Source organism: Acinonyx jubatus, chromosome B4 (genome assembly GCF_027475565.1).
Source record: "Acinonyx jubatus isolate Ajub_Pintada_27869175 chromosome B4, VMU_Ajub_asm_v1.0, whole genome shotgun sequence".
NCBI lineage: Eukaryota > Metazoa > Chordata > Mammalia > Carnivora > Felidae > Acinonyx > Acinonyx jubatus.
Genome location: NC_069387.1, coordinates 127,237,265 through 127,252,647, shown reverse-complemented (window position 1 = coordinate 127,252,647; position 15,383 = coordinate 127,237,265). Strand labels below are relative to the sequence as shown.

At 48.4% G+C, this 15,383-nt stretch overlaps 1 long non-coding RNA gene across 1 annotated transcript; it reads left to right on the top strand.

The window, feature by feature from the left end:
* The first annotated feature begins 9,107 nt into the window (after positions 1 to 9,107).
* LOC128311056 (uncharacterized) lies at positions 9,108 to 13,306 on the top strand. The gene is made up of 3 exons (XR_008288977.1): positions 9,108 to 9,315; positions 10,481 to 10,604; positions 12,294 to 13,306. It is a non-coding gene; the product is annotated as an uncharacterized LOC128311056 (long non-coding RNA).
* Positions 13,307 to 15,383: the final 2,077 nt, after the last annotated feature.

The following is a 15,383-nucleotide window of genomic DNA, read 5'->3' as shown; positions in this document are numbered from 1 at the left end:
GGTCAAGTCAGGGCGGGCTCACTGGCTGGGAGGTGTGGGGAGAGGCAGGCCCCGGGCCCCCAGGTGGGCCAAACCTAGCAGCAGGTCAGTGTGGCTGCTGCAGAGAGAGGGAGGGACAGGTGGGAGAGCAGAGCCAGGGGAGACCGGGGACAGAGCCCCTGGGGCCTGCGGGCTCTTGCAAGGACCTTTGGTAAGTAGGTGAGGCTGCAAGCCTCGGAGCTGGGAGAGGCGGGTCTCACTAGGTATGGATCGCTGGGGTTGCTGAGGGGCAAATTGGCCTGAAGAAGGCTGGGGGCCGAAGGCTGAGCATCGCTGTAATCCAGGGCTCGGACAGGACAGGGTGAGAGGACAGGACATCCGAATTCTAAAGGCAGAAGTTGGAGTTGCCAGTTTACTGTGACAGAGGAGGGGGGGGGGACGTGCTGAGCAGTTGAGTCTTGGACGAATCACCCTTGAGATGTCTGGGACCGGGCTTTGAAACAACGTGCAAAGACTGGAGATCGATTGGAGGCTTCTGCTCCTTTCTGGAAGCTTCACTTCCTCCTGCCTGCTGTGAAAGCTGTCCTTTCACCCAGACCGCTCAGAGGGAGGCTGAGGAAGCAGCCGGTGACTCAGCAAAATCTGCCTTCCCTTTGTCTCCGAGTACCCCCTCCCAACCGTGACTCAGCAGAAACGCAGCTGCTGGAGGGGAACGTGGAAATCTCGACTCAGCACTCCCGGGGCACCACCCTCCGCCGCCTGCCTGGAAAACAGAAGTGGTTTGGACTGCAGGGGAGGCCCAGCGGTCTCCCAAGGCTCTAAATGTGAAAAACAGAGGTGAGGCCCCCAGCCGAGGCTGGGGAATTGTGGGGAGGCTCACCCCTGCTGGATGACGGTTCAAGGAGAATCAGGAGACCTGCCTGGGTCTCTCCACAGGCAGGGGGCATCCCAGGTTAACAAGGCTGGGGGTGGGGGGTAGTCCTGACCACCCAAGAGGATATGCCCTTGACCCAGCAGGGGTGGGGGGGGACGAGGAGAAGGGGGAGCCGAGGGCCAGGCGCTGCCTAAATGGAGCACAGCCTTTCTCAGCGAGGCAGACAAGCCCAAACCATAAAAACATCCTCAGACTAGGCCACAAAACACTAAAGCTTTCTGGGTTTCAAGCGACGCGGTTCTCAAGGCCAAAACCCCCGACATACTGGGAGAAACTGCCACAAGTGTCACAGACAACAGATGAACACTCCCAACATTAAAGAAAAAAGACAGCACAGGCCCCAAATGGAGTCACTTGAGCTAAGCCACACGGCAGCAAACCAAGACTAACATCTAACCTCATTGTAGTTTCTGTCTCTTCCGGGAATGTTACCTGTACCCAGTCTGGAGTTGCCTTGGCCAGACGAGTGCGGTTGTCAGCCTGAGAGATCCTTGCCACCCTTCCCCTAAAGGAAGGTGACCTTGCCTGAAATAATCCACTCCTTCTTTGTCTCACTGCCCTCCCCACCCCAACTTCTGCCCATAAAAACCCTAAAGAGCTCCCTTCTATTTGCCAGACATGGGATGCTGCTCGACTCGTGAATCACTGAATAAAGTCAATTTGATCTTTAAATGCACTCTGTTGAATTTTGTTTTATAAAAGTAATAAAAGAGGTGCCTGGGTGGCTCAGTGGGTTAAGCGTCCAACTTCGGCTCAGGTCATGATCTCGAGGTTTGTGGGTTCGAGCCCCGCGTCGGGCTCTGTGCTGACAGCTCACAGCCTGGAGCCTGCTTTGGATTCTGTGTCTACCTCTCTCGGCCCTGCTTACCCCACTCATGCTCTGTCTCTCTTTCTCAAAAATAAATAAACATTAAAAAAAAATTTTTTTAAGTAACAAAAAGGTCCCCAAAGCAGTGGGACAAATAGTCACCAGGAAATGTTAACAGTTAATTCAGGGTGCTTATCACGAGCCTTCTGAGAGGGCTGGGTAGCCAAAGAGGGTAAGAGAAGCTGGCCAACGCACTAATGGAACACCTTTCCATGCCTTATCTCCTTCACGCCTCCTGCCCCGGATTTTGCAGATAAGGTAGCTGTGGTGACCACATCACTCCTCTCTGGTCAACACCCTTCTCTAGCTCCCCCTGCCCTTGGGATACCGTGCAATCTCCTTCTTCTGGCACACCTGGCCTTCCGCCCTTGGTGGTGGCCACCTCTCCAGCAGGAGAACCTCACCCCACCTGCCCCGTCACACCATGCATGCCGGTCTCAGAAATACTTACCCCTCCCAACTATCCAGGCACACATCCCCCTGGCCCTTTGCTCAGGGTGGTCCCTTGAGCCTAGAAGACACGCCTGCCTCTCTCACGCCTTTGCCAAGCTATACGTTTTTCAAGACTCGCCCAGAAGCAGATTATAGACCTCGAAGGAAGAGTGAAACCCATAAAAAATATAGAGTAAATCAAAAAGGAAAATCTTAGTGACCTTAGATTTGGCAGATCTCTCAAATACAATGCATTAAAAAGGCAAGAAGAAACTATGATGAACATTTATTTTTATTTAAAAAAAAATTTTTTTAGTGTTTATTTGTTTTTGAGAGAGAGAGAGGCAGAGCACGAGCGGGGGAGGGACAGAGAGAGAGAGAGGGAGAGAGGGAGACACAGAATCCGAAGCAGGCTCCAGGCTCCGAGCTGTCAGCACAGAGCCGGATGTGGGGCTCGAACCCACGAACCACGAGATCATGACCTGAGCCGAAGTCGGACGCCCAACCGACTGAGCCACCCAGGTGCCCCAACAATGATGACCATTAAAAAAAAAAAAAAAAAATACAACACAAAAAGCACAAAATATAAAAGGAAAAGTATTAACCAGTGGGACTTTATCAAAATGAACAACTTTGGCTCTTCAAATGACACAAAAAATAAGAGGCAATCTAGAGACTAGGAGAAAATATTCATAAACGTATTCAACAAAGGACATGTCCCTAGAATATGTAAAGAGCTTGTATGATTCAATAATATGAAGGCAATTAAGTTTGGGGTTGTGAGTTGAAGCCCCACGTTGGGTGTGGAGATTATTTAAAAAAAAAAAAAGCCAAATAAGTTAATTTTAAGAGTGGATAAGAAGTTTGGACATCATCAAAAGAGATATATGGATGCTAAGTGCATGGAAAGATGTTCAAGTCTATATATAGTCAGGGAAATTTAAATTAGAATCACAAGGAGATAACCATACACACCTCTTTGAATGGCTAAAAATAAAAAGACTGACTATCCTCACTGTTGAAAATGTAGAGCAACTAGAACTTTCACTTTCTGTAGGGGGTGGGTGGGGATCTTAAAATGATACAGAATATTCCATCCCAAAATATGCCACTTTGCATAAGGGTTCTCTTGAGCTAAAGACAATTGAGAAACAGCAAACGCAAAAAAAAAAAAAAAAAAAAAAAAAGCTATCTGCCTTCTGCCTAAAAGCAGGCTTCAACTCTTTTTTTTTTTAATTTTTTTAAATTTTTTTGATTTATTTTTGAGACAGAGAAAGACAGAGCATGAGTGGGGGAGGGGCAGAGAGAGAGGGAGACACAGAATCCAAAGCAGGCTCCAGGCTCTGAGCTGTCAGCACAAAGCCCAACGCAGGGCTCGAACTCACGGACTGTGAAATCATGACCTGAGCCAAAGTCAGTCACTTAACGGACTGAGCCACCCAGGCACCCCAGCAGGTTTCAACTCTTGATCACCTGAGATAAATCCAGACTCTTACCAGCTCAGAGATGGCATCCAGAGGAACCAACAAGAAGAGTTAAGATGGTAAGTCTCAATATCAAGTGTTATCTGCCCTAAATTTCCCCCAAGACTTTACCCACCCACTGCTTGCTGCCCTTTAAAACCTCAACCCCTTTCCTTTGTCTTACCACTTCTCCACAAACACACCGTACAGTTGACTCTTGAACAGCACGGGTTGGAATGACACAGGTCCACTTATACAAGGATATTGTTTTCGATAAATACAGGACAGCACTGTAAATGTATTTTCCTCTCCTTATGATTTTTTGTAAGATTTTATTTTGAAGTTATCTCTATAGCCAGCGTGGGGCTCAAACTTACAACCCTGAGATCAAGAGTCACAAGCTCTACGACTGAGCCAGCCACGTGCCCCTTCCTTATGGTTTTCTTAATAACCTTTTCTTTTCTCTAGCTTACTTTGTTGTGAGAATACAATGTATAATATATACAGCATACAAAACATGTGTTCATTGTGTTACCAGTAAGGCTTCTAGGTCAACAGTGGGCTGTTAACCTTAAGCTTTGGGGGGAGTCAAAAGTTTTCATGGATTTTCAACTGTGGGGGTGTCCCCGAGCCTAACCCCTGCGTTATTCAAGGGTCAACTGCATTGTTCTCTGTTGAGATGCATTTTAAACTTCAGTTCCTGAACCCCTGAAGTTACTCCTCACTTTCTCCCATGTGCATGAGTGCCACATGTGTTAACAAACTGTTTCTTGTTAATTTGTCTTTGTTTCAATTTCTAGGGCCCCAGGTAGAGAACCTAGGAGGGTAGAAGAAATCACCTCTCCTACTGTGCAGCCACTTTCGAAAAGAGCTGGCAATTCCTTTTTTTTTTTTTAATTTAATGTTTTAATGTTTATTTTTGAGAGGCAGAGACAGACAAAGCGTGAACTGAGGAGGGGCAAAGAGAGGGAGACACAGAATCCAAAGCAGGCTCCATGCTCTGAGCTGTCAGCACAGAGCCTGATGCGGGGCTTGAACCCACGAACCCTTGAACCCACGAACCATGACCTGAGCCAAAGTCAGACACTTAACTGACTGAGCCACCCAGGAGTCCAAAGAGTTGCAAATTTTTCTTTTTTTTTTAAAATTTTTTTTTTAACGTTTTATTTATTTTTGAGACAGAGAGAGACAGAGCATGAACGGGGGAGGGGCAGAGAGAGAGGGAGACACAGAATTGGAAGCAGGCTCCAGGCTCTGAGCCATCAGCCCAGAGCCCGACGCAGGGCTCGAACTCATGGACCGCGAGATCGTGACCTGAGCCGAAGTCGGCCGCCCAACCGACTGAGCCACCCAGGCGCCCCAAGAGTTGCAAATTTCTTAAGAGACTAAACATACACCTGCCATACAACCCAGCCATTCCACTCCTAGGTATTTACCCACGAAAAATAAAAGCATGTTTCCGCACAAAGACTCATACACTCATGTTCACAGTGGCTTTAAAAAAAATTTTTTTTTAATGCTTATTTATTTCTGAGACAGAGAGAGACAGAGCATGAGTGGGGGAGGGGCAGAGAGAGAGGGAGACACAGAATTTGAAGCAGGCTCCAGGCTCTGAGCTGACAGCACAGAGCCCAACGTGGGGCTCGAACTCACGAAGTGTGAGATCATGACCTGAGCTGAAGTCGGACGCTTAACCGACTGAGCCACCCAGGCGCCCCCACAGTGGCTTTTTTAAAAGTGTATTTATTTATTTTGAAGGTGGAAGGGGGCAGAGGGAGAGAGAGAGAGAATCCCCAGCAAGGAGCCCCACACGGGCCCAGTCCCATGAACTGAGAGCTCATGACCTGAGCCAAAATCAAGAACCAGACGCTTAACCGACCAATCCACCCAGGTGCCCCCACGGTGACTTTATTGGTAATAGTCCCAAACTGGAAACAACCCATATGTCCGTCAACAGGTGAATGAAGAAACAACTGTGGTATAAACATACGCTGGATACCCAGCAATAAAGAGGACTTGTTGCAACAACACAAATCAACGTCAAAATTATAATTCTGAGTAACAGAAGCCAGATTAAAAAAAAAAAAGAATTCTTGCTAATTACATTCATATAAAATTATATATAAAATGAATATAGGATCTTATAACATTTTGGAAAACGCATACTAATCTCATCATATTGTGCTTCCCTAGCTGGAAGGGGGATTACAAAGGGCCATGAGGCAACTCTGGGGAGTGGTGAATACATTCGTGATCTCGATTGTGGACACGGCTGCACGGCTACACTTAGGTTAAAACTCATCAAATGATAGACTTTAAATGTGTAGGGCTTGTGTCAATTACATGTCAATAATAATTTTAAAAAGTTGGAAAACAAACAGACCCAGCCCAGGCTTTCCTGAATTTGTACCCCTAACCTTACAAGGCTCCTCACCGAGCTTCCCACGCCCCAGCTGTCCCCACCCCAACTCTGCGCTCCATGAAGGCAGCAAGACTGCAGGGGATTCACTTTCCTAGGCTCAGAGCCCAGCCCAAGGCAGACAGTCCTACATATTTAGCAAATGAGGCTTCACAGGGTTAAACTCCCCTGCTACAGTCACACAGCTCACCCGGGACTTGAGGCCAGGTGGATCTCTCTCTTGCAGGGGAGAAAAACCTTCCCCTGCTTCCCTTCTAGGTTTTCAGGCTAAGCTAATACTTAAATGGACGTAAGAGAGAGTAACAGGAGAAAAAGAAATTTAATTTTGTACACAAGAGAGCCTATAAAAATACGGGACTCAAGGAAGTGACCACACCGGGCAGCTTTCATACCTTTCAGACAAAGAAAAGATAAATTTGTGAAGCACTGACAAGCCAAAGCAGTTTGGGTTTCGGGTAGTAAATCAGTGAGGAAATAAGAAGGGTTGTTTTTGCAGCCTTTTCAGCCTTGGATTCCCTGTCTCCGGCGATAAGGATGCCTTCTACCCTCCTGGTACAGGGAGGGTACCTTTCACATGGGAGATTTATTTCCCACTTTCAGAGGGACAGAGGATATTCAGAGCATCCTTGCACTGGCTGTTTCTTAAATAACTTCAACTCAAAATAATCTATGTGCCAAAGTGGCATGTTTTGGGGTGGCAAATTTTGCTCCCTTTCCACCTTAAAGCACGCTCAAGTTCGACAAGAATCAGCTGTCTGGAGCCCCCCGGGCCTGGGGCAGTGAAGGGTGTATGTAGAAAGAGCAACATCTTTGTCAAGTACCTTCCAGCTTCCGTTTCCCCAGATCCAGTGACTCAAGACCTGTGACCAGACCAGGCAGCAGTCGGGTCTCTGGAGAGCTCGGGCCACGAGGACAGTCTGGCCAATACGGAGCCCGCCCATGTCTCCGAGACCTGGTTCAACCTGGCTCAACACAATCAAGGCACTTGTAGGTAGTGTAGACGGGTTAAAGCAATGAACTCTACACAAAAAGATTGCATCAAATCCGGTATCCGTGACTTACCCCACGTGCGCACTTTTAATCCTCTAAACTTTATTTCCTCATATGACAAAATGATAAGTAATAACAGCATCAGCTCCAGGGGATGTGGTAAGGATTAAATCAGCTTAACATATAAGAAGCTCAGAATGGGGCCTGTGGAAGAGGAAGCCCTGGCTCACTAAGCATTCCTTGTTCTGTTTACTCAGAGAATGGCATCCAGTTCCCCTTTCAGGATACTGCCAGAGCCTTTTTCCTACCTAGAAATTTCTGGATGGTTCTGAGTACGGTGGGGGGGTCACTAAGATCTGACCCAATCTTGCTCTCATTTGGGAGTTCAGAACCTCGGGTTCCTCATCTTTATTTTCTTCTCAATAAGTAAACTTCCGTGAGATAATCTCAAATGCCCAGAAAAGTCGCAAGAATAGTACACAGAATTCCTCACCTGGATTCACCAGTTGTTAATACTTGGGTCACATTTGTCTTGTCATTCATGCTCTCTCGATTATATATGCATACACACACTTTTTTACATTTTTACATATACGTACATATTTAATAGGAGTATATTAAATATTTGCATGTTTAATATATATTTTACATATATGTAAATATGTATATTTCTGGCTTATTTGAGAGTAAGTTGCAGACATCATTCCCCTTTGCCCCAAATCCTTTAGCATGTATTATACCAGAGCACAGTCTCTTGTAACCACAGTAACATTGTAAATATCAGGGACTCTCACTTCAACACAAATACGTTATATAAAGCCAGCATCGGGGTCAATTGCACCCCGCCCCCAACTGCTCTCCCCACAGTCTGGGTTCCAAACCGGATCCTGCACGCTGTTTCGCTGTCCCGCTGCTTTGCTGTCCCCAGTGTTTCATGACTGTAGGGGACAAGATGGGAATCACTCGTGTCAAGCAGGGGGCCCCGTCTAGCAATGACTAAAGCAGTTAAGGGCACTGCAGCCAGGAGCTGTCCCGCATCAGCTGACACCCCAGAACTGATAACAGGCAGAGAGCAGAGTGATAACAGGCAGAGAGCAGAGTGGGTCTTCAGGGGCCCAAGACTGAGTAAATCCCTTTAAAATGGGAAGATTTTTGCAGCACACTGGCAAGACTCTTCAGACACTGACCCCTCTGTGTCTGACCACTTAAAAAAAGGCAGCTGTGGGAAGGCTCTGCCGGATTGATCTCGAACACAGCCGAGATCCTTCACCGCTTCGATATAATAAGCAGTAAGGGCCCAGAGCGGGACCGAGGTCTTATCTCAACTTTGCCCCACAGACTGACTTCTCCTTTGGTTCATTAACTTCCTACCCACTCTCTTATCTTGCTTATTGTGTGACTTATGTTCGCTATGTGTGCCGTGTAAGAAGCCAGGCTAATCACGTCTGACATGTTAGTGTAGAATCCTGAACCTGCCTTATAATTACGCTAACCTTGCTTTTTAAAGACACAACTGGGGCGTGCTCGTTCATAGCGTGCTCATGACAACGACCTTGTCGTCTGGGGAAACTAAGGGGCTGTTTTGCGCCTGACCCTCCCCCCTTCCCCCCTTTTGAGTAGATCTCCTCCTCCACGTGGGCTCACATGCCCACCCTGCTGGGCTGTTAGGTCTGCAGAGCGCCTGGTCCTCAGAGGCGGCTGAGAAGGCCGGGTCCCTAAAGCAAGGCTGGGGAGGCTGGCGAGGACCCGGGAGCAGGGGGCGGGACGCTGGCTCCGCCGGGGATGCGGGCGCGGCAGGCAGTACGACGTGCCGGCCCCGGGGTGTGGCTGCGGGGACCTAGCCCCAAGGGAGTGAGGCGGGAAGCAGCTGGAACCGTGACTCAGCGAAAACAGACCTCGGAACCGTGACTCGGCGAAAACAGACCTCGGGACCGTGACTCAGCGGAAAGCAGGCCGGGCGTGACTCAGCAGGAAAGAGCAGCCGGGCGCTGGGCAGAAGGATTGCTCAGGGGGCGGTCCTCTGCGGGCTTTCCTCCGCGCTCCGCCCCTCCGCGCCCCGCCCCCTGGCCCCTGGCCTTCCGGGGTTCCAGCAGCCACCCCTGCCAGCCTGCGGGGCATCTGTGGCAGACACGGTGGCAACCTTAGCAAGTGACATTTGAGCGGGTGGTTCCGCCACTCACAGCATCGTGGGCAGCGTGGGGACTGCTGTGGCGGCCTGGGAGGGTCTTTGGTATGATCCCAAGTTCCCTTCTGCCCAAGTTAGCAAACACTTGGGTGCCTCTGGGGCCTCCGTTTCCCCATCTTCAAACTGAGGGGGAGAGATGAGCTCCCTTCACTTTATGACGTTCCATGGCTCTGTCACTGTTGACTTTTAAATGCATTTTTTGTTTTTATTTTTTGTAAGTTGATTTATTTTGAGTGAGAGAGAGAATCCCAAGCAGGCTCTGCATCGTCAGCACAGGGCCCAGAGTGGGGCTCGATCTCACGAACTGTGAGACAAGAACTGTGAGATAATGAGCCGAAATCAAGAGGCAGATGCTTAACGGACTGAGCCACCCAGGCTCCCTTTAAATACATTTTTTTTTTTTAATATTCCGTTTTGATCCACTAGTTAGAAAATCCTGCATGGCTACTGTAATCCATTTAAGTCTGCCATCCCCAGCCTGCAGACAACCATTGTTAACCCCGCAGTGTATTTCTTAGGATTAAAAACAGTGCTGAAACTCTTACGCTCACAAAGGAGTATATACACAGGATGATTCTATGTAAGGAATGTTGATGACAGGAACACAGCTTATGAAATAGCTGTTTTTCTTTCTAGCCTTTTTCTTTGTAAATTCTATATGGTTGTAATCATAACGTCTATATTGTACTTTTGCCTTCCTTTTGCTTAATTAACCTAACCGTCTTCCCAAATTACTACAAGGCCTTTTTAAGCATCATTTCACAGGGCTCATAAAAATCCATTCAGGGGACATGTTCACTCATTCAACACATAGTATCCTGAATGCCTCGGTCCTACTGCTAAACCTTTGGGTTGCTTCCTATGTATTTTTTTCCTATTGAAAAAGAACGATAAGGAGTATTTACAACAATCTCAGTGGCTTTCACATACCAGGGGAAGGGCATTTTTCATATCCAAGAATTGTCATTTACTTATTTTTATTTTTTAAATGTTTGTTTATTTTTGAGAGAGAGAGCGCGCATGTATGAATCAGGGGAGGAGCAGAGAGAGAGGGAGACAGAGGGTCCAAAGCAGGATCTGCGATGACAGCAGAGCTCCTGATGCGGGGCTCGAACTCACGAACCATGAGATCATGACCTGAGCTGAAGTCAGACGCTCAACTGACTGAGCCACCCAGGCGCCCCAAGAATTGTCTTTTTTATTTTTGCAGAAATGTTACATGCTTCCCCCTGCCCCCCAAGATCTGGAAGGAAGGTAAAAGAAAGGAGGAGAAAAGGTAGGCGGTGAGAGACTTTGTCTATAGACCAAGGCCTTCAGCAGATGCTGGAAAACAGGTAAGCTGACTTCTTTCTCTCTTAGGCTTACCTAGGGCTCTCCAGAGTCCAGAGGCCCACAGAAATGTTTTAATTTCTTTTAAAATCAGAACAAAACAAAGAATAAAGTAATAAGAAATATAGAATAATGAGGCCAGCCTGGAGTATATTCATCTTTATACTACTGCAGTCCTAAGGTGTAATTTTTATTTTATTATTATTATTATTTTTAGAGAGAGCATCCTCAAAGACAGAGGTGCCTCCAGCCCACGAAAGTCAAAATGCATCCTTGTGGATAAGCTGGGGTCTAGGATGAGAAAGTGATCAATAAGAAATTGCTGGGGCTGGGTCGTCCAGGTGGTTCAGTCGGTTAAACATCCTACTTCAGCTCACGGTTCATGGGTTCAAGCCCTGCATCAGGCTCTGTGCTGACAGTGTGGAGCCTGTTTTGGATCCTCTGTCTCCCTGTCTCTCTCTGTCCCTCCTCTGCTCTTGCGGGCACGCGCACGCGCACGTGTGCGCGCTCTCTCTCTCTCAAAACTAAAATAAAACATTAAAAAAAAAAAAAGAAAGAAATTGCCAGGGGTGAGAAATGGCCACTGGGTTTACGGGAGGAGGTGGCTAATGCTAAACTTTTATGTAGCTGCCGTGCTGTGTGCCCTGTAGTTCTTCTCCACGGCAGACCCTCAGTCCAGATCTGCCATTCACAAGGGCTCGGATGGGGTTCTTTGTGGGAATGAAGGAATAGGCCCCCACGGAAGAGGTGGAGGAGGTGTTCCCAGCAGACAAGGAGAGTAAGGGGTGGCCCTCGGGGCTGTGAGCTCCCCCAAGAGGCGCCCTGCTGGCCGGGTGGGTGGGGCTGGGAGCTTTGCACTTGAAAATTGAAGGACAGGGTGTCCCCGCGTAATTCAAGAACTTGGGGGTACCACGGAAGCACACACTGGGTTACAAATCATTGCAGATAACAGCAAAAGGGACATCTTTAGGCAACGTATTTCCTCCATTTTTGATTATGGGTTTAGATGGAAACCCAAGAGCAGACTTACTGGGCCACGCATAGACCTCTTTTTAAAACTTTGAGAGTCTTGGGGCACCTGGCTGGCTCAGTCAGGGGCGCTGTGATTTCTTGGGGTTGTAAGTTCGAGCCCCACGTTGGGTGTAGAGATTATTTAAAAACAAAATCTTTTTTTTTTTTTTTTAAGGCTTTTGGAGTCTTTTACCTAATTGCAGGTGAAAGTAAACCTTTACTTTTTATAACTTTATTTGTCCTGTTACTACAGTAAATATGACTTTTGCCATTGGGGATGGGGTTGGGGGCGGTTTGCTTCAGTCTGTGAGTGCCGGCCAGGAAGAAGGACGGCTCCAGCGTTCTGCAAGATGGTGTGCTGTTTGACTGGGAGTGAGGACACTGAGGGGTCTGGGGACCCACCCCCTAAGGGACAAAGAAAGGATGCTGGGAATCCAGGAAGAGGCCTATTACATTGCACCCAGAGTAGGGAGGAGCCTTATCGCAGGTCACTTGACTTGACTTTGACCCTGAACTACTGGCTGGGCTGCTGGGTGTCTGTATTGTGTTGTGTGTGCATGGGGTGGGGAGGGGTGGAGGAGGGGGGTGGGGAGAGGGGCAGGAATGGATGAGAAGGTTGGTGGTGTCAAAGGTGAAGGAAGAGCTCGTGAGCTCTCTCTCTCTCTCTCTTTCTTTCCTGGCAGGTGCCTGCGGCAGCCCCCTCCCCCCAACAACCTGCCAGGAGCTCAGCCTTGGTGCTGGGGGCGGGGGGGGGCGGGCACAAACGTGATTTCCTGAAAAGGCCTCTTTGTGCCCCTGTGGAGTTTGGGGTGAAGCTCCAAGTGGTCTTAGGATCTGTTATGGGCAGAATTGTGTCCCTCCTCAAATTCATCTGTGGAAGCCCTAACCTCTGGTACCTTAAAATGTGACTGCGTTTGGAGATGACGCTTTACAGAGGTGACGGAGTTAGAACCGTGTTCTTAGGATGGGCCCCCACTCCAGTGTAACCGGTGTCCTTCTGGAAAGAAAGACGTCTGGAACATGCACAGAGGGAAGACCTGTGAGGACACAAGAAAACTATTGTCTGGGGCGCCTGGGTGGCTCAGGCGGTTGAGTGTCCGACTTCGACTCAGGCCATGATCTCGCGATTTGTGAGCTCGAGCCCCACGTTGGGCTCTGAGCTGATGGTGTGGAGCCTGCTTGGGATTCTTTCTCTCTCCCTTTCTCTGTTTGCCCCTTCCCCACTTGCAGTCACTCTCTCTCAAGATAAATAAATGAACTTAAAAACAAAAAAACAGAAAGAGCAGGCTGTTGGCAAGCCAAAGAGAGGCCTTGGAAGAAAGCAAACCTGCCGACATTTCGACCTTTAGAGCTATGGGAAAATTGAAGCCGCCCAGTCTGTGGTGCTGGGTCATGCTGTTGCTAACAGACTGACGCAGGGCCCTCGACTCAAGACGGAAATGGGCCCTGAAATAGGCTCATTCAACTTCTCTTTCCTCTCTCCTCTTCTCTCTCTTCACCCCCTCCCCCACTTTTTAAAAAGATCTTATTATTAAAAAACATTTTTTAAAAATGTTTTTATTTATTTTTGAGACAGAGACAGAGCATGAGCCGGGGAGGGGCAGAGAGAGGGAGACACAGAATCCAAAGCAGGCTCCAGGCTCTGAGCTGTCAGCACAGATCCCGACGCGGGGCTCGAACCTGCGAACCGTGAGATCATGACCTGAGCCAAAGTCGGACGCTTAACCAACTGAGCCACCCAGGCGCCCCCTCTTTTATTTTTTTGGTTAATGTTTATTTATTTTTGAGAGAGAGAGAGAGAGAGAGAGAGAGAGAGAGAGCATGAGCAAGGGAAGGACAGAGAGAGGGAGACCCAGAATCTGAAGCTCCACCCTGTCAGCACAGAGCCTGACGTGGGACTTGAACTCATGTAAACCATGAGATCATGACCCAGGCCACAGTCGGACGCTCAACCGACTGAGCCACCCAGGCGTCCCTCACGACATTGACTTTTGAAGAACTGTTTGCAAGAGACAGGTCAGTTGCCTTGAAAACGTCCCGTGTTCTGGATTTGTCTTTTTTCTCGTGTTTAGATTCTGGTTAAACATTTTTGGCCAGAATGCTGTATGGATCTGTTACGTCTCCTCATAAGGGGGAACCAAGGAAACGGAAACCCAGTTAGTTGGTGGCAGAGTTTAGATGCGTTTCTTTGTCTTTTTTAAAAATTTTCTTTCTTTCTTTCTTTCTTTCTTTCTTTCTTTCTTTCTTTCTTTCTTTCTTTCTTTCTTTCTTATTTTTTAAAGTTTATTTATTTTGAGACAGAGACAGAGCACATGAGTGGGGGAGGGGCAGAGAGAGAGGGAGAGAGAGAGACTATCAAGCAGGCCCTGCACTGCCAGCGGCCAGCGCACAGCCTGATGTGGGGCTTGAGCCCATGAACCTTGAAATCATGACCTGAGCCAAAGTCAAGAGCCAGATGCTTAGCCCACTGAGCCAACCAGAAGTCTCCTTTTTTTTTTTTTTTTAATTTTTTATTTTAAGTAGGTTCACACCCAACATGGGTCTTGAACTCATGACCCTGAGATCAAGAGTCGCATGCTCTAATGACAGAGCCAGGCAGGCACCCCATCTTTTTTTTTTTTTTTTTCTTAAAGGAGATAGAAGTTTGTTGAATATACCGCAAAGGAGCGATGGGCAGGACAGCAGAGGAGAGGCTCTCTGCCTTGGATGCATTTCAATACCAGATTTTTACTTTGCCTTTACCAAGGCTGTGACTGCAGAGGACAGGACAAGTGCCTTTGTGTCAAGAAGGGGATGCTCATTAAACGAAGGAAAATGGGATCTGTTAATATAAATAATGCTATTTTTCCTTGTAAAGCCTGGTGGTTAAATACAAAGACACAGCTTTGAATCTCACTAGTAATAAGCTGTGTGGCCTGACTCAATCTTTTAATGTCTCTGGGCCTCAGTTTTCTTATCTGTAAAATGGGAGTAATAATAGTACCTACCTCCTAGGCTTATGTGACATGAAATTATCCCCCGTGCCTGGCTTATTGTAGTTGCTGAATACAAAGTAATAATTATCGTAGATACGTTATAATTACGATTACCGACAAATAAAAATGGCCTGGCCCTGTCACTCGCATGTTTCCCCAGTCCCTGCAGTGAGTGAGCGGGAATGAGGTAGAGGCAGGTCAGAGTGGGCAGGCTGCAGCGTGAACTTGAGCTAGCCCCCCACCCGGGGGAAGGACATGGCCTGGAGACTGAGTGGCTCAGGATTCTCCACGGGCCGCAGAACTCTGGGCTGCACAACTCCAGGGGCACTGTCCACGTCGTGGCCCCTGTGAACGGTGTCTGAGAAGCAACCTCTATCCCCAGAGCCCCTGTGTAGGGGGCCCTTCTCCATGTGTCCCTGGTAAAGGGTGGGGTTGCCCTTCCTGCCTCCCTTGGCGGGGGGGGGGGGGGGGGGGGGGGGAGGGGGGAAGATTTCAGGCCTGAGCATCCCGTAGCCAGTGCGAGACCCTCCACAGCTCTTTGCCTCTGGCTGGCAACAGGCACCGTTCAAATGGTGGCTCCTCCACCCCCCTGGGTCCCTAAGTGCCTCCCCCCGCCAGCCCGCCGGGGACATGCGTGTGCACAAAACACAACCCTTTGCTGGGGATGTCGGGTCCAGCACAGTGACGAGCGTTCGCAAAACCATATTGTACCTTTGAAAGTTGCGAAGAGAAATCCTCATCACGAGGGGGAGAGATGGATAACCGAGTGAGGTGATGGGTGTTAACTCACTGTGGTGA